This window comes from Triticum urartu, unplaced genomic scaffold (genome assembly GCF_056163025.1).
Source record: "Triticum urartu cultivar PI428250 unplaced genomic scaffold, HENAU_Tu73 scaffold281, whole genome shotgun sequence".
NCBI lineage: Eukaryota > Viridiplantae > Streptophyta > Magnoliopsida > Poales > Poaceae > Triticum > Triticum urartu.
The window spans coordinates 1-19,208 of record NW_028260456.1 but is presented as its reverse complement, the minus strand read 5'-3'; the positions used below and the strand labels follow the sequence as shown (position 1 = coordinate 19,208).

Below are 19,208 nucleotides of genomic sequence, written 5' to 3'. Positions count from 1 at the left end.
TGAATGGGATTCGCTTGGGCAACGAAATCAAGTCCTGGTCCCCTTTTCTCTCTTATTGAATTAACTAATTCATTTCCTTTTTACTTTTGGATTTTTTTTGATTTGATTTGGCATTATTCAACAATAAAAAAAGAAAAATTTCGACAAATTCCTTTTTTTTAATTATGTGATAATTATGAGAACCAATCCTACTACTTCTCCTCCCGGGGTTTCCACAATTGAAGAAAAAAGTACAGGTCGTATCGATCAAATTATTGGACCCGTGCTGGATGTCACTTTTCCCCCAGGCAAGTTACCTTATATTTATAACGCTTTGGTAGTCCAGAGTAGAGACACTGCCGATAAGCAAATTAATGTGACTTGTGAGGTACAACAATTATTAGGAAATAATCGAGTTAGAGCTGTAGCTATGAGTGCTACGGACGGGTTGATGAGAGGAATGGAAGTGATTGACACGGGAGCTCCTCTCAGTGTTCCGGTCGGTGGAGCTACTCTCGGACGAATTTTCAACGTTCTTGGGGAGCCTGTTGACAATTTGGGTCCTGTAGATAGTAGTGCAACGTTCCCTATTCATAGATCTGCGCCTGCCTTTATCGAGTTAGATACGAAATTATCCATCTTTGAAACAGGTATTAAGGTCGTCGATCTTTTAGCTCCTTATCGACGTGGAGGAAAAATAGGACTATTTGGGGGGGCTGGAGTAGGTAAAACAGTACTGATCATGGAATTAATCAATAACATTGCTAAAGCTCATGGGGGCGTATCCGTATTCGGTGGAGTAGGGGAACGGACTCGTGAAGGAAATGATCTTTATATGGAAATGAAGGAATCCGGAGTAATTAATGAAAAAAATATTGAGGAATCAAAGGTAGCTCTAGTCTATGGCCAAATGAATGAACCACCGGGAGCTCGTATGAGAGTTGGTTTAACTGCCCTAACTATGGCGGAATATTTCCGAGATGTTAATAAGCAAGACGTGCTTTTATTTATCGATAATATCTTTCGTTTTGTTCAAGCAGGATCAGAGGTATCCGCTTTATTAGGGAGAATGCCCTCCGCAGTGGGTTATCAACCTACTCTTAGTACAGAAATGGGTTCTTTGCAAGAAAGAATTGCTTCTACTAAAAAGGGATCTATAACTTCGATTCAAGCAGTTTATGTACCTGCAGACGATTTGACCGACCCTGCCCCTGCCACAACATTTGCACATTTGGATGCTACTACCGTACTTTCCAGAGGATTAGCTTCCAAGGGTATTTATCCAGCAGTAGATCCTTTAGATTCAACCTCGACTATGTTACAGCCTCGGATCGTTGGCAACGAACATTATGAAACTGCGCAAAGAGTTAAGGAAACTTTACAACGTTACAAAGAACTTCAGGACATTATCGCAATTCTTGGCTTGGATGAATTATCGGAAGAGGATCGTTTAACTGTAGCAAGAGCAAGAAAAATTGAGCGTTTCTTATCACAACCGTTCTTTGTGGCAGAAGTTTTTACTGGTTCTCCAGGAAAGTATGTTGCTCTTGCGGAAACTATTAGGGGATTTCAACTAATCCTTTCCGGAGAATTAGACGGCCTACCTGAACAGGCTTTTTATTTGGTGGGTAACATCGATGAAGCTAGCACGAAAGCTATAACCTTAGAAGAGGAGAACAAATCGAAGAAATGAAATTAAATCTTTATGTACTGACTCCTAAGCGAATTATTTGGGATTGTGAAGTGAAAGAAATCATTTTATCCACTAATAGTGGCCAAATTGGCGTATTACCAAACCACGCCCCCATTAACACAGCAGTAGATATGGGTCCTTTGAGAATACGCCTCCTCAACGACCAATGGTTAACAGCGATTCTGTGGAGCGGTTTTGCGAGAATAGTTAATAATGAGATCATCATTTTAGGAAATGATGCGGAACTGGGTAGTGATATTGATCCGGAAGAAGCTCAAAAGGCACTTGAAATAGCCGAAGCTAACTTGAGTAAAGCTGAGGGTACGAAAGATTTGGTTGAAGCGAAGCTCGCTCTCAGACGAGCTAGGATACGAATCGAGGCTGTCAATTGGATTCCCCCATCCAATTGAAGACAATCCAGTGGTTTATAGTTGATACAAAGAAAAAGGGAAGAGGGGTAGAAAAAGTTATTAGATAGCGAAGCGAAGTAAGTCCAATGCTATCTAGTAATTTTTCTACCTACTTACCTACTATTGGATTTGAACCAATGACTCCCGCCGTATGAAAGCAATACTCTAACCACTGAGTTAAGTAGGCAATTTATCACCACAAAGGAAGACCCATTACTTCGATCGATTATATATTGAATCCCTTTTCTAAGCAATACCGCTCTGTTATTGGTCTGTTATATACTAAATACTAAACTAAATACTAAACAGATACAGATCAAAGGGGTATCCTCTGGCATTAGAAAATATTCATCTTGACAAGAAATTATCTATATGTTAAGATATCTCTGATAAGGGCTATAGCTCAGTTCGGTAGAGCAACTCGTTTACACGTGCGCCAATGCTTTTCAAAGGAGCTTATTATGCAATGAACATAATCGATCTTATTGCAAAATCAATGTCTTACTTCATAGATTCGAGAGAATAGGAGAACAGTAGCCTGACAAACAGTCGGTTCAGTCCGATTCAGGTGCCAATTCAGGTGCCTAATCAAATAGAACCCTTATGGATTTGCTAGTTGATAAGGTAAATATCCAGCCCACTAAATGCTAGGCGTAATGAGGATAAGGGCCTCCAAAAAACTTCTTTTCGTTCTATGAACTTTAAGGTGTATGAAGTCTCATAGTTAACTCTTGCAGTGGAACGATAGAGACTCCATTTCACTTAGGTTGATTTAATTTAGACCGGAGGCAGACCTAAGTCAAGGTAATCCTCCTTTGAAACACTTTGGTATTGCTCCTAGATAGATCATAATACAAAAAATCAATCAGAGCACAGGGAGCCATCTCATTATCTTTCCGTAAAGAAAAACTATGGTGGACTAACTGATCTTTAAATCAGTTTATGAAAGAGCCCAATGCAAAAAAATGCATGTTGGGTCTTTGAAACAGTTCAAATCATTTCGATAATAATCCGTTTGATCTGTTTTACCGAGAAGGTCTACGGTTCGAATCCGTATAGCCCTAATATGCCCTTTTTTAGATTTTAGGATCTCTATCCTATGTTTTCTTTAGTTTAGTATAGTTTTCATTTTCTCATTAGTATTTGTTTATAGACTGGATAGGCGCCTGCGACATAGAATAGAGATAAAAGCATTACCAAAGGCTCATTCATCGAAAATCAAAATCATACAGACAGGAAAAGAAAAACGAATTTCTATCAAATCAATAGAAGAAAGGATCCTTTCCCTGATTTGAATCCCGTCCTCCTTCAAATAGGATATCTCTAGACTTCCCTATAATAACTGCAATGATTTTATCCATTTTGCGAATTCCTACTTTGTTTTAAGTATATTTATTACTTTGTTTATAGATACATTATGTAAATTGATCAACTTTAAATAGAAAAAATAAAGTAAAGAGTAAATAAGAAAACAGAATATTCTGTCTCATAGTTCTGAAATAGAGTTCTTTATTTTTATTTTATAGTATTACTTCTCATTAATTATACTGCATAGATTAGTCCTACTATCTTAATTAGGTTCTAATTTAGTAGTATTCTCATTTTTATTTAATAGTCTCTTATTATTTTATTATTAAATATTAAATAAAGGATAGAGCTATTCTTTTTTCTAGAGATTCTAGAGAAAGCGAGACAAAGTGAAACGAGAAAGTTTTCTTTATATAAGAATTAGATCTACATACACCATATCTAAATAGAATGGAAATCCAAAAGAAAGGGAGTTGGGATTCCATTGGATGAATCTTTAAAGAAGATGCAGCACAGAGGAAACAAAGGCTAAACTTAAACTAAGCGCTTTTGTTTGAACAAAAAAGATTCTTGTTTCACCGAGGAAAAGAGAGAAGTTCTGGATAAATTGACAATGCTGAATTGAATTGACTAATTTAAGTTCCGCCTATTCCACATTAATGGGAGTACATTATGTTTCTGCTTCACGAATATGATATTTTTTGGACATTTCTAATAATAGCAAGCCTTATTCCTATTTTGGCATTTTCGATTTCAGGACTTTTAGCCCCGGTTAGTGAAGGACCAGAGAAGCTTTCTAGTTATGAATCGGGTATAGAACCCATGGAGAGGGGCTTGGGTACAATTCCGAATACGCTATTATATGTTTGCGCTCGTTTTTGTTGTTTTTGATGTGGAAACCGTCTTTCTATACCCTTGGGCAATGAGTTTCGACGTATTGGGTGTATCCGTTTTTATCGAAGCTTTGATTTTCGTGCTTATCTTAGTTGTTGGTTTAGTTTATGCATGGCGAAAAGGAGCCTTGGAATGGTCTTAACTGAATATTTAGACAAAAAAAAAGAAGGAAAAGATTCTATTGAGACAGTTATGAATTTGATTGAGTTTCCCTTACTTGACCAAACAAGTTCCAATTCTGTTATTTCAACTACACCAAATGATCTTTCGAATTGGTCAAGACTCTCCAGTTTATGGCCCCTTCTATACGGTACCAGTTGTTGTTTCATTGAATTTGCTTCATTAATAGGCTCACGATTCGACTTTGATCGTTATGGATTGGTACCAAGATCAAGTCCTAGGCAAGCAGACCTAATTTTAACAGCCGGTACGGTAACAATGAAAATGGCTCCCTCTTTAGTGAGATTATACGAGCAAATGCCTGAACCAAAATACGTCATTGCTATGGGAGCCTGTACTATTACAGGGGGAATGTTCAGTACGGATTCCTATAGTACTGTTCGGGGAGTTGATAAGTTAATTCCTGTGGATGTCTACTTGCCGGGCTGCCCACCTAAACCGGAGGCAGTTATAGATGCCCTAACAAAACTTCGTAAGAAGATATCGCGAGAAATAGTTGAGGATCAAACTCTATCTCAAAATAAAAATAGATGTTTTACTACCAGTCACAAGCTTTATGTTAGGCGCAGTACTCATACAGGAACTTATGAGCAAGAATTGCTCTATCAATCACCATCTACATTAGATATATCTTCTGAAACTTTTTTCAAATCCAAAAGTTCAGTACCTTCCTACAAATTAGTGAATTAGGAGAGGGGCTCTTTTGTGTAGAAAAATAAAAAGCAGGGCAATCTTTCAAACTTGCATCCGAAATGTGAAATATTTATACAAAGAGGGAGAGATGAAGACAATGCAGCAGGGTTGGTTATCTAATTGGCTAGTCAAACATGAGGTGGTTCATAGATCTTTGGGCTTTGATCACCGAGGAATAGAGACTTTACAAATAAAAGCAGGGGATTGGGATTCCATTGCTGTCATTTTATATGTATATGGTTACAATTATTTACGCTCCCAATGTGCTTATGATGTAGCACCCGGTGGATCTTTAGCTAGCGTGTATCATCTTACGAGAATACAATATGGTATAGATAATCCAGAAGAAGTCTGCATAAAAGTCTTTGCCCAAAAGGATAATCCTAGAATTCCGTCTGTCTTCTGGATTTGGAGAAGTGCCGATTTTCAAGAACGCGAATCTTATGATATGGTGGGAATCTCTTATGATAATCATCCGCGCCTTAAACGTATCCTAATGCCTGAAAGTTGGATAGGCTGGCCCTTACGTAAGGATTATATAACCCCCAATTTTTATGAAATACAAGATGCTCATTGAATGATAAGAAATTCATGCTCACTTATACAACACAACTCCAGATTTTATTCAAGTCAAGGAATATTTTTAGGTTCTTTTCCTAGATGAAACGGAATACCTATTTATAATTAATTCCTAATTATACAAAAGCATTCCAGATAGACTGAGCAAAAAAAGGGTTTCATTTGGATTCCCCTATTTTGAAAATCGCATATTAATTTCCTTCATATGAACAGAAAAATAGGATGACTCAAAGAAGTTCTCTACCAGGAACTTTGTACCGCGCACATTACTTAGCACAACTAGGAAAATAAGATAAGATAAAGATAAGCAAGACTAAAAAAATATTCGTCGGAATAGCGGAATACAAAATTAAGAAACGCAAAAAAATAAAGGGGAATCTCACCCCCTTCTTTATCATAAAGAAAAGATATATTTTAAAACTTCTTTAAAAAGAAAAAGAAGTGCCTCTATATTTATATTATAGATTTATCCACTTAGATGAATAAATATTATTAATGAATATGTATCACAATCCATCTCGAGGTATTTGGATCAATACCTATTCGGTGGATCTTTTTTTTTTTTTTCTCTGCCAGGAACCAGATTTGAACTGGTGACACGAGGATTTTCAGTCCTCTGCTCTACCAACTGAGCTATCCTGACCTTTTCTTGTGCATCATCCTAGTAGAGTATTTGTATCTATGTCAATTAAAAGGACTAAAAATTAATTAAAGTATTTCAAATTTTAAATTTGAAAATGGGGGGGGTAGTCCTATGCATTGTGCATGGTTTACTTAAATAAAACTTAAAAATAGAGTGAATAACCAAGATTTCTTGCCGATACTCTAATAAAAAAGAAATCTATTCAATGAATAGGATAAGATCCATTGAGTTCTCTTCGCATTCCTTTGTGAAAGAGTAGAATGAGAAAGCTAATGAATCTTAAACCCATTGCATTGATAAAAAGAAAAAAAAGTGCATTGATAAAAAGAAAAAAAAAAAGAGGATAAATAATAATAATATAGTATAGTTAGGGAATAAAAGAGGATTTGGGGATAGAGGGACTTGAACCCTCACAACTTATAAAGTCGACGGATTTTCCTTTTACTAGAAATTTCATTGTTGTCAGTATTGACATGTAGAATGGGACTCTCTCTTTGTCCTCGTCCGATTAATCCACTTTTTTAAAGATCTCGAAAACTTTGAATTTTAATTGAAGAATTTGATTATTCAATATTCGATTGGAGTGGATTCACAATAATGAAAAAAAAAAATTATGATATGAGTTTTTTATTTCATAATCATTATCATTTCTAATTTCATTTTTAAAAAAGATAAAGAACCTATATTATAATTAGAATATAATATGAGTTCTGTGATTAATCGTTTGCTATGTCAGTATCTATACGTGTTTATTAAATGTATAAGGTATAAAACCCCTCTTTCTCTAATTTAGAACTAGAAGGAATTCCACTAACAACACAACGTAATTAACTCGATTCGTTAGAACAGCTTCCATTGAGTCTCTGCACCTATCCTTTTCCTTTGTATTCTAGTTCGAGAACCCCTTGTTTTCTCAAAACACGGATTTGGCTCAGGATTGCCCTTTTTTAATTCCAGGGTTTCTCTGAATTTGGAAGTTACCACTTAGCAGGTTTCCATACCAAGGCTCAATACAATCAAGTCCGTAGCGTCTACCGATTTCGCCATATCCCCATTTCCCTCTTCTTTGAGACCAGGATTCCTTGTGTAATTTCATCCATCTCTTAGTTTTTTTTTTGAATCATTGAGTTCATCACTCAACGTAGTCTAGCAGTTCAGTTCGACTCTATTTGAGAGACCTCGCTTGCTTATTGCAATTCAGAATTGAATTGATTCTATCCTTGATGTATTTGCAATTCAATCCGAATCAATATATCCAAAAGTTTTTATCTCCCCCACCTCCCGTCTTACTTTTTTATAGTATTCAAAATTATACTATAACGCTTGATATTTATTCTTTTTTTCTAATCAGAATTAGCAATTTTATTTACTCTGACTCTATGTTCCCCTTAGTGAAATATTAATCCTCAAATTATTAACAAATAATAAAGTCTATAATGATCGAATGAAAATACCAATAAATTCTATAATTTTATTTTTTAATATCCTATAGTTAAGCATATCAAGCTAACTTTATCTTTAAGAAGTTTTAGTATTTTTTTATTTTTATAAGTATAACTTCAAATTTAGAACTAGTTAATAGCTAAGATTAATAACTAATATCTGAGATTTTACGGATTTCCTATACTATACCTATTTCTATTTGTTACACTATTTCCGTTATGTAAGCCCACTTAGCTCAGAGGTTAGAGCATCGCATTTGTAATGCGAGGGTCATCGGTTCAAATCCGATAGTCGGCTTTTTTTTCTCTATCGATGTTCTACGAACAAGAATCTCTTTTTTTCCGAATTAAATGGAGAATCCAGGATCTTTTATGTTTTTTACCTTACAATTTTGCTAGATACAAAACAATAAAATAAATAATATATATACAAAAAAAAAAGATTTTGATGAAATTCCATTTTTTGGGGTACTTTAGTTGATTTTACTCTGTTTATCCTGTAGTTTAATTCAGTTTTAATTTCGATGTATTCTGTAATGTAAATACAATGAAATTAATTGTGTAAAATGAAATTTCAATAAAATAAAAAAAGGAGTCTTCATGTCCCGTTATCGAGGACCTCGTTTAAAAAAAATACGCCGTCTGGGAGCTTTACCAGGACTCACTAGAAAAACACCTAAATCCGGAAGTAATCTTAAAAAAAAATTCAATTCTGGGAAAAAGGAGCAATATCGTATTCGTCTTCAAGAAAAACAGAAATTGCGTTTTCATTATGGTCTGACAGAACGACAATTACTTAGATATGTACATATCGCTGGAAAAGCAAAAAGGTCAACAGGCCAGGTTTTACTACAATTACTTGAAATGCGTTTGGATAATATCCTTTTTCGATTGGGTATGGCTTCAACCATTCCTGGGGCCCGCCAATTAGTCAACCATAGACATATTTTAGTTAATGGTCGTATAGTCAATATACCAAGTTTTCGTTGCAAACCCCGAGATATTATTACTACGAAAGATAACCAAAGATCAAAAGGTCTGGTTCAAAATTATATTGCTTCATCGGACCCGGGGAAATTGCCAAAGCATTTGGCGATTGACACGTTGGAATATAAAGGACTAGTAAATAAAATCCTAGATAGGAAGTGGGTCGGTCTCAAAATAAATGAGTTGTTAGTTGTAGAATATTACTCTCGTCAGACTTGAACTTAACGAAAAAAGGAAAGGTTCATAGAATTTTCTTCCCCTTCCCCTTTCCCCGAACTAAATCGCCCTAAGACCATTACCATTAATTTGTATTTTCCCATCAACTAGCTAAAATTGATTAACCCTAGGATTAGGATCCTTTTTTCTTTTTTCCTCTATGTGTATTTTACATACCACAGTAATTTGCTATAGAGAATTTCTAATTTCTATTAAATCAAAATAAGATAATATAAGATATTATATTATTGCTGGAAAAAATTGTTATTTGATTTGATACATTGTGATCCTTAACGTTGATGAATTAAGAAAAACGGAAAGAGAGGGATTCGAACCCTCGGTAAACAAAAGTCTACATAGCAGTTCCAATGCTACGCCTTGAACCGCTCGGCCATCTCTCCTACATAACTTATTATGGAAAATAAACTGAGTGAATAGCGAGTTTTCTTATTCCTGCAGTACAGGTACAACCGCAACCACTCGGGGGTTCCATAGTTCTATTGGAAAAATTCCTTTTGATCTAAGTGGAAGGATACAGGATTTTTTACTAGAAATTGCGCTCGCTATAAAATAAAAGTTTTAATTTGGGTTTTCCCGCAACTAAAGAAAAAGAAAATGGAAGAATTCTTCTTATTGCATAATAAAATAAAGAAACCTTAGAATTCCGTTTGCATAAGATACGCTACACCATACTATCGAAATCAAAAATAGGGTATGAGACAATTAATAACTTTGAAAACACGAAATAGTTGATAACATAAGTTGTTGTTCAGAAATAGGAAAGTGGAATGAAATCCAGTCTTAGTCAAATATTTCATATCTCTTCGTGTCCAAGCAGAAGGAAAAGGATACAATTTGAGCTGAGCGGAAAATCCATATCTCTCTTATCCATTTAAAGCATATGGATTTAGAGTAGAGCATATGGATCAATCTATTTATAATTATAAGAATCGAATGTGTTTGTTTTTATGTTATTTTGTGAAGGAATGAAAACAATTCTATATAGAATGGGTTGGGAATTATGCCTAGATCCCGTGGAAATGGAAATTTCATTGATAAGACCTCCTCAATTGTAGCCAATATTTTATTGCGAATAATTCCGACAACCTCAGGAGAAAAAAAGGCATTTACTTATTATAGAGATGGTGCGATTTGACTCTTTTTTTTGCTTTTTTTTAGCCCTACCTATACCTCAGTCTTACGAAAAAGAGAGGGGGGTTGGCATAGAGAGAACCAAATTTGTAAAGCAAACAAACCCACGCTTCGGGAAGGTGAGGCGAACTAACAATTCCTTCCGTCGTGTATCCTCGATTGATGCGGCTTCAGATACTTCAATTGTAGATTTGAGTATTGAGCGAAAGGTTACACCTACAGGATATGGTATGGTATGGATTACAGGCCAATCCTACTCTATTAGTATCCGTAGGCAGCATAGGGGAGAAAAGCACTACACCTAGAAATAGGAATCAACAAGAGAAAAACTTTGTTAGAAATTACCCCTTTCCTGATCGGTATCAGGGCTGGGAAGAATGGTTGGGATAACAAACAACCATCAGGTTTGTACTTTGGATACCCCTATAACCATCAAAGATCGTTGAAGTAGCTAATTCCTCTAAATAGGAGGCGTTGAGAACAAAGAAATTATTGGAGCTATCGTTTTCCTCTAGCATTAATAGAATTCATTGGTGTTAAGAAAAACCTCTTGTGGGAAGGTTGGCTAGAGATTTCTTGGAAAAATACCAGCCCCTTTCGGTTCATAATGAGACGGGACTAATTCTATTTTGATTCTATAGATTATTTCGCTTAGTACTATTATGTACAGAAGGGAGGAGCCGTATGAGATGAAAACCTCATGTACGGTTTTGGAACGGAGATTTTTTGAATAGAATGAACGACCGTAACGGATGTTGGCTCAATCCGAAGGAAATTATGCGGAAGCTTTGCAAAATTATTATGAAGCTACGCGACTAGAAATCGATCCCTATGATCGAAGTTATATACTCTATAACATAGGCCTTATACACACAAGCAATGGAGAGCATACAAAGGCTTTGGAATATTATTTCCGGGCACTAGAACGAAACCCCTTCTTACCGCAAGCTTTTAATAATATGGCCGTGATCTGTCATTACGTGCGACTATCTCCACTATAGAAAGAAAAAAAAAAAAGAGAGGATCAAATTTTCTAGTAAATACTAGAAAAAAAGGGCTTTCTACATAGGGATCGTAAAAACAACGATTTTTCCCTATCAGCTGTAGGAAGGAAGGACACTTCACGAGAATCAAAAAACGAAGAAAGTATGGCCTATACTACTACTCTATGGATAAAGTTTCTCAAATTGATAGAGAAAGCACCGTAAAGATCAATTAGTGAGCGACTGGGTCGATACAACTAAAAAAAACTGCTTACTTATCCCATGATATGGGGCAAAATTTAGGAATCCGCTTATGTAATAGAGCCGATCCACTAAGGGATTAAGCAGCGGTGTAGTATCAGATCCCAAAGATAGTAAGTTCTTTTTTCTTTCTTATGGAAAAAAGTCTTTTTCAAGGATTCTATAGAGATTTCATATATGAAACCGGGATAGTTACCTCTCAGAAAATTTGAACGAAGGCTCTATATCTATCTATGCTTCATTCTTCTGAAGGTGGGAAAAAAGATCAAACTGATTATTGATAAAAATTAGGGTTTGAAACTTAGGTAATTAATTTCTTCTGCTTAACCCAAGAACAAATTGGATCGATTTTTGATAAATCGAATTCAGTTAAGATAGGGGAAATTCAGATAGCAATTTCTGAGCCGTATGAGGTAGGAAACTCTCAAGTACGGTTCTAAGGGAAGGAACTTCCTATTCCGACCGAGGAGAACAGGCCATTCTACAGGGTGATTCGGAAATTGCGGAAGCTTGGTTTGATCAAGCTGCTGAATATTGGAAACAAGCTATAGCGCTTACTCCGGGAAATTATATTGAAGCACAGAACTGGTTGAAGATTACGAAGCGCTTTGAATTTGAATAAGACCATGCTCCTTCTTTTTCATAAAATGGGTGGTTTGGTTGTTGATCCATTAATCAAATAAATTAGGTCGTAAGATCGAATCAAGAATTTCATTATATCCATTTCTTATACCTTCTATTTTATATGATATTTCATAAGAATAAACCATAGGGATAGGGTCTAGAATAGAAGTAATAAAGTGAATAAAAAGAGGGGGCAATCTAAATATTGCTAATATATTAGGACCATCTTATTAATAATTCTAATGAGTTATCTTGGAATTTAGAATCAAATAAAAAACCCTATATTATGCTCAAGGAAAGTAGATATAGATAGGAGCTTATGCCCTCAAAAAAAATACACTAGTTTCTTAAATTAAAAATAAAAAAGATTTTTTTCTTACGTCGAGAAATATTTGTTTTTCAAGATAAACAATGTCCGTTAGGCACCTAATCTTTATGTCATAATAGACCCGAACACTTGCCTCGGATTGACTTCAATATATAATTGCTCCAGTGAATAACTAAAAAAAAAATAGAAGGATGGTAGATAGTAAAGAAAAGAACTAATCACAATATCTATCTTTCAAAATCTATCTTTCAAAATCTATCTTTCAAAATATATATCTTTCAAAGATTCACTAAAAAGACAGTTGGCGGGTCTCTTTGTATGTCTTGTCCGGAAAGAGGAGGACTTAATGATTATTCGTTCGCCGGAACCAGAAGTAAAAATTGTTGTGGATAGGGATCCTGTAAAAACATCTTTTGAGGAATGGGCCAGACCCGGCCATTTCTCAAGAACACTAGCTAAGGGCCCTGATACTACCACTTGGATCTGGAACCTACATGCTGATGCTCACGATTTCGATAGTCATACTGGTGATTTGGAGGAGATTTCTCGAAAAGTCTTTAGTGCTCATTTCGGGCAACTTTCCATTATCTTTCTTTGGTTGAGTGGCATGTACTTTCATGGCGCCCGTTTTTCCAATTATGAAGCATGGCTAAGTGATCCTACTCACATTGGACCCAGTGCTCAGGTAGTTTGGCCTATAGTAGGGCAAGAAATATTGAATGGTGATGTAGGCGGGGGTTTCCGAGGAATCCAAATAACCTCTGGTTTTTTTCAGCTTTGGCGAGCATCTGGAATAACTAGTGAATTACAACTCTATTGTACTGCAATTGGTGCATTGATTTTTGCAGCGTTAATGCTTTTTGCTGGTTGGTTCCATTATCACAAAGCCGCTCCCAAATTGGCCTGGTTCCAAGATGTAGAATCCATGTTGAATCACCACTTAGCGGGATTATTAGGACTTGGGTCTCTTTCTTGGGCGGGGCACCAAATTCATGTATCTTTACCAATTAACCAATTTCTTGACGCTGGGGTGGATCCTAAAGAGATACCACTTCCTCATGAATTTATCTTGAATCGGGACCTTTTGGCTCAACTTTATCCTAGTTTTGCCGAAGGAGCAACCCCTTTTTTCACTTTAAATTGGTCCAAATACGCAGAATTTCTGACTTTTCGCGGAGGACTAGATCCAGTAACCGGTGGTCTCTGGCTGACCGATATTGCGCACCATCATTTAGCTATTGCTATTCTTTTCCTAATCGCAGGTCATATGTATAGGACCAATTGGGGTATTGGCCATGGACTTAAAGATATTTTGGAGGCTCACAAGGGCCCATTTACAGGACAAGGCCATAAGGGTCTTTATGAAATCTTAACAACGTCATGGCATGCTCAATTATCTCTTAACCTAGCTATGCTAGGCTCTACAACCATTGTTGTAGCTCATCATATGTATTCTATGCCTCCCTATCCATACCTAGCTACTGACTATGGTACACAACTTTCCTTGTTCACACACCACATGTGGATTGGCGGATTTCTAATAGTCGGTGCTGCTGCACATGCAGCAATTTTTATGGTAAGAGACTATGATCCAACTACTCGATACAACGATCTATTAGATCGCGTCCTTAGACACCGCGATGCAATCATATCCCACCTTAACTGGGTATGTATATTTCTAGGTTTTCACAGTTTTGGCTTGTACATTCATAATGATACCATGAGTGCTTTAGGCCGTCCACAAGATATGTTTTCGGATACTGCCATACAATTACAACCTATCTTTGCTCAATGGGTACAAAATATCCATGCTACTGCGCCTGGCGTAACAGCTCCTGGTGCAACAACAAGTACTAGCTTAACGTGGGGAGGCGGCGAGTTAGTAGCAGTAGGTGGCAAAGTGGCTTTGTTACCTATTCCATTAGGAACCGCAGATTTTTTAGTCCATCACATTCATGCATTTACCATACATGTGACTGTATTAATACTTTTGAAAGGTGTTTTATTTGCTCGGAGTTCCCGTTTGATACCCGATAAAGCAAATCTAGGTTTTCGCTTTCCTTGCGATGGGCCTGGCCGAGGGGGAACATGTCAAGTATCCGCCTGGGATCATGTTTTCTTAGGTTTATTCTGGATGTACAATGCAATTTCGGTAGTCATTTTCCATTTCAGTTGGAAAATGCAGTCGGATGTTTGGGGTACTATAAGTGATCAAGGGGTGGTAACTCATATTACAGGGGGAAACTTTGCACAGAGTTCCATTACGATTAATGGGTGGCTTCGAGATTTCTTGTGGGCACAGGCATCGCAAGTCATTCAGTCTTATGGTTCTTCATTATCTGCATATGGTCTTTTTTTCTTAGGTGCTCATTTTGTCTGGGCCTTCAGTTTAATGTTTTTATTCAGCGGCCGTGGTTATTGGCAAGAACTCATTGAATCTATCGTTTGGGCTCATAACAAATTAAAAGTTGCTCCTGCTACTCAGCCTAGAGCCTTGAGCATTATACAAGGACGCGCTGTAGGAGTAACCCATTACCTTCTGGGTGGAATTGCCACGACATGGGCATTCTTCTTAGCGAGAATTATTGCAGTAGGATAGTGGCTAGGAGGATTTGAAAGGCATTATGGAATTAAGATTTCCCAGGTTTAGCCAAGGCTTAGCTCAGGACCCCACTACTCGTCGTATTTGGTTTGGTATTGCTACCGCACATGATTTCGAAAGTCATGATGATATTACTGAAGAACGTCTTTATCAGAACATTTTTGCTTCTCACTTTGGGCAATTAGCAATAATCTTTCTATGGACGTCCGGAAATCTGTTTCATGTAGCTTGGCAAGGAAATTTTGAATCATGGATACAGGATCCTTTACACGTAAGACCTATTGCTCATGCGATTTGGGATCCTCATTTTGGTCAACCCGCTGTGGAAGCCTTTACTCGAGGAGGTGCTGCTGGTCCAGTGAATATTGCTTATTCTGGAGTTTATCAGTGGTGGTATACAATAGGATTACGCACCAATGAGGATCTTTATACTGGAGCTCTTTTTCTATTATTTCTTTCTACGCTGTCCTTAATAGCGGGTTGGTTACATCTACAACCCAAATGGAAACCAAGCCTTTCGTGGTTCAAAAACGCGGAATCTCGTCTCAATCATCATTTGTCAGGACTTTTCGGGGTAAGTTCTTTGGCTTGGACAGGACATTTAGTTCATGTTGCTATTCCCGCATCCAGGGGGGAGTACGTTCGATGGAATAATTTCTTAGATGTATTACCCTATCCCCAGGGGTTGGGACCCCTTTTGACGGGTCAATGGAATCTTTATGCCCAAAACCCTGATTCGAGTAATCATTTATTTGGTACCGCTCAAGGAGCGGGAACTGCCATTCTAACTCTTCTTGGGGGATTCCATCCACAAACACAAAGTTTGTGGCTGACCGATATGGCTCACCATCATTTAGCTATTGCATTTATTTTTCTCATTGCCGGTCACATGTATCGAACTAACTTCGGAATTGGGCACAGTATTAAAGATCTTTTAGAAGCGCATACTCCTCCGGGGGGTCGATTAGGGCGTGGGCATAAGGGCCTTTATGACACAATCAACAATTCGATTCATTTTCAGTTAGGTCTTGCTCTAGCTTCTTTAGGGGTTATTACTTCCTTAGTAGCTCAACATATGTACTCTTTACCTCCTTATGCATTCATAGCACAAGACTTTACTACTCAAGCTGCTTTATATACTCATCACCAATATATTGCAGGGTTCATCATGACAGGGGCTTTTGCTCATGGAGCTATTTTTTTCATTAGGGATTACAATCCGGAACAGAATGAGGATAATGTATTGGCAAGAATGTTAGACCATAAAGAAGCTATCATATCTCATTTAAGTTGGGCTAGCCTCTTTCTAGGATTCCATACCTTGGGCCTTTATGTTCATAACGACGTCATGCTTGCTTTTGGTACTCCAGAAAAGCAAATCTTGATCGAACCTATATTTGCCCAATGGATACAATCTGCTCATGGCAAGACGACATATGGGTTCGATATACTCTTATCTTCAACGAATGGCCCCGCTTTCAATGCGGGTCGAAGCCTATGGTTGCCCGGATGGTTGAATGCTGTTAATGAGAATAGTAATTCGCTTTTCTTAACAATAGGACCTGGGGATTTCTTGGTTCATCATGCTATTGCTCTAGGTTTGCATACAACTACATTGATTTTAGTAAAGGGCGCTTTAGATGCACGCGGTTCCAAATTAATGCCAGATAAAAAGGATTTTGGATATAGTTTTCCTTGTGACGGCCCAGGGCGCGGCGGTACTTGTGATATTTCTGCTTGGGACGCATTTTATTTGGCAGTTTTCTGGATGTTAAATACCATTGGGTGGGTTACTTTTTATTGGCATTGGAAACATATCACATTATGGCAGGGCAACGTTTCACAATTTAATGAATCCTCCACTTATTTGATGGGATGGTTAAGAGATTACCTATGGTTAAACTCTTCACAACTTATCAATGGATATAATCCTTTTGGGATGAATAGTTTATCGGTATGGGCGTGGATGTTCTTATTTGGACATCTTGTTTGGGCTACTGGATTTATGTTCTTAATTTCCTGGCGGGGGTATTGGCAGGAATTAATTGAGACTTTAGCATGGGCTCATGAACGCACACCTTTAGCTAATTTAATTCGCTGGAGAGATAAGCCCGTGGCTCTTTCCATTGTGCAAGCAAGATTGGTTGGATTAGCTCACTTTTCCGTGGGTTATATATTCACTTATGCAGCTTTCTTGATTGCCTCAACATCAGGCAAGTTTGGTTAATTTAGTTTGTTTTTTTGTACTGTATCAGCACCTAGTTCATTACTCTTGATAGAGAGGGAGGATCTGCCTTTTTAGATTTCTTTTTCTATTTATTTTTCCATCTAGGATTAGAACCGTATACTTGGTAATAATAGCAACGACACATTATGGCAAAAAAAAGTTTGATTCAGAGGGAGAAGAAGCGGCAGAAATTAGAACAGAAATATCATTTGATTCGTCAATCTTTAAAAAAAAAGATAAGAAGCAAAGTTTCTCCCTTGAGTTTGAGTGAAAAAACGAAAATGCGAGAAAAATTGCAATCCCTACCGCGTAATAGTGCACCTACACGCCTTCATCGACGTTGTTTTTTGACCGGAAGACCTAGAGCTAACTATCGACATTTTGGGCTATCCGGACACGTACTTCGAGAAATGGTTTATGAATGTTTGTTACCGGGTGCAACAAGATCCAGTTGGTAAGGATAAAATACCCTTTCGTATTTGTATGGATTTCTGGAATTGATAATCATAGAGGAGCCCTCTTTACCATTCTGTATAAATGGACTATTCTATTTGTATAGATATTGGTAGAGGGGCGTATCCAACCCTCTTTTATCCACTAGTTACCCCTCTTTAGTTTAAGAGTATAGAGCAGTTTGGTAGCTCATAAGGCTCATAACCTTGGGGTTGCGGGTTCGATTCCCACTACCGCCTCCATACTCCTTCTTTATGATATATGCATGATATAATATATACATCATGCATTTGTATCTGGATTTTTTGATTTCCTAAAAGAGTTTTGGTCTAACAGTTTTTTCTCGGAAGAAGCAAAAAAATAAAAGAAAGAATAAAATATGAAAGAAAAGCGTCCATTGTCTAATGGATAGGACAGAGGTCTTCTAAACCTTTGGTATAGGTTCAAATCCTATTGGACGCAATCTTATTTCTATCTATTCTTTAAATAACTATACTAAACTAAAAACAAAGAAAACTTTTTTGCATGATTCAAATGAAAAAGCTTTCTCAACGATTCCTATTCTACTAACAAGAGTAGACATGCAAAATTTATTTGTTACTGAAGAGAAAACCGTTCCAGCTGTTCCTGAATAGCTTCCTTCAAAAGGATTTCCGCTTGCTCGGTGAATGTCTTGCTAGAAGATATAATTTCTTGGAATTGAGGTTTAGTATCTTTTAGATGTTTACGTAACTCATCCAGAAATTTATTTACCTGTTCAATTTCTAACGAATCAAGATATCCTCTTGTTCCGGTATAAATAGTAGCTATCTGCTCTTCCACTGGGAGAGGATTTGCCTGGGATTGTTTAAGCAATTCCCTTAATCGTCGACCCCTTGCCAATTGATTCTGACTTGTTTTATCGAGAGCAGAGGCGAATTGTGCAAAGGCTTGTAACTCTGCGAATTGCGCTAGTTCCAATTTTGATTTGCCAGCTACTTGTTTCATGGCTTTAATTTGAGCCGCGGATCCTACTCTGGAAACAGAAATACCCACATTAATAGCGGGTCGAATTCCGGCATTGAATAGATCCGCAGATAAGAATATTTGTCCATCTGTAATGGAGATTACATTAGTAGGAATATAGGCGGAAACGTCTCCAGATTGAGTCTCAACTATTGGTAAAGCGGTCATACTTCCTTCGCCTAAAAGAGAATTTAATTTAGCGGCTCTTTCTAAAAGGCGTGAATGCAAATAAAAAACATCCCCTGGATAAGCCTCACGTCCGGGAGGTCTTCTTAATAGAAGGGACATTTGGCGATAAGCTTGTGCCTGTTTGGAGAGATCATCATAAATTATTAAAGTATGCCGTTCGCGGTACATAAAATACTCAGCCAGGGCTGCTCCCGTATAAGGAGCGAGGTATTGTAATGTAGCAGGTGAATCCGCCATTTCAGCTACTACAATAGTGTATTCCATGGCCCCCTCCTCATGGAAAGTAGTTACTACTTGAGCTACGGAGGATGCTCTTTGACCGATAGCTACATAAACACATATTACACCTTGCCCTTTTTG

At 37.2% G+C, this 19,208-nt stretch overlaps 4 non-coding genes across 4 annotated transcripts; 2 read left to right on the top strand and 2 right to left on the bottom strand.

Annotated features, from left to right (window-relative positions):
* Positions 1 to 6,306: 6,306 nt before the first annotated feature.
* TRNAF-GAA (transfer RNA phenylalanine (anticodon GAA)) lies at positions 6,307 to 6,379 on the bottom strand. The gene has a single exon. It is a non-coding gene; the product is annotated as a tRNA-Phe (tRNA).
* A 1,667-nt stretch (positions 6,380 to 8,046) lies between these two features.
* On the top strand, positions 8,047 to 8,119 carry TRNAT-UGU (transfer RNA threonine (anticodon UGU)). Its single transcript has one exon. It is a non-coding gene; the product is annotated as a tRNA-Thr (tRNA).
* A 1,219-nt stretch (positions 8,120 to 9,338) lies between these two features.
* On the bottom strand, positions 9,339 to 9,425 carry TRNAS-GGA (transfer RNA serine (anticodon GGA)). The gene has a single exon. It is a non-coding gene; the product is annotated as a tRNA-Ser (tRNA).
* Positions 9,426 to 18,044: 8,619 nt separating this feature from the next.
* On the top strand, positions 18,045 to 18,116 carry TRNAR-UCU (transfer RNA arginine (anticodon UCU)). The gene has a single exon. It is a non-coding gene; the product is annotated as a tRNA-Arg (tRNA).
* The last annotated feature ends 1,092 nt before the right edge of the window (positions 18,117 to 19,208 follow it).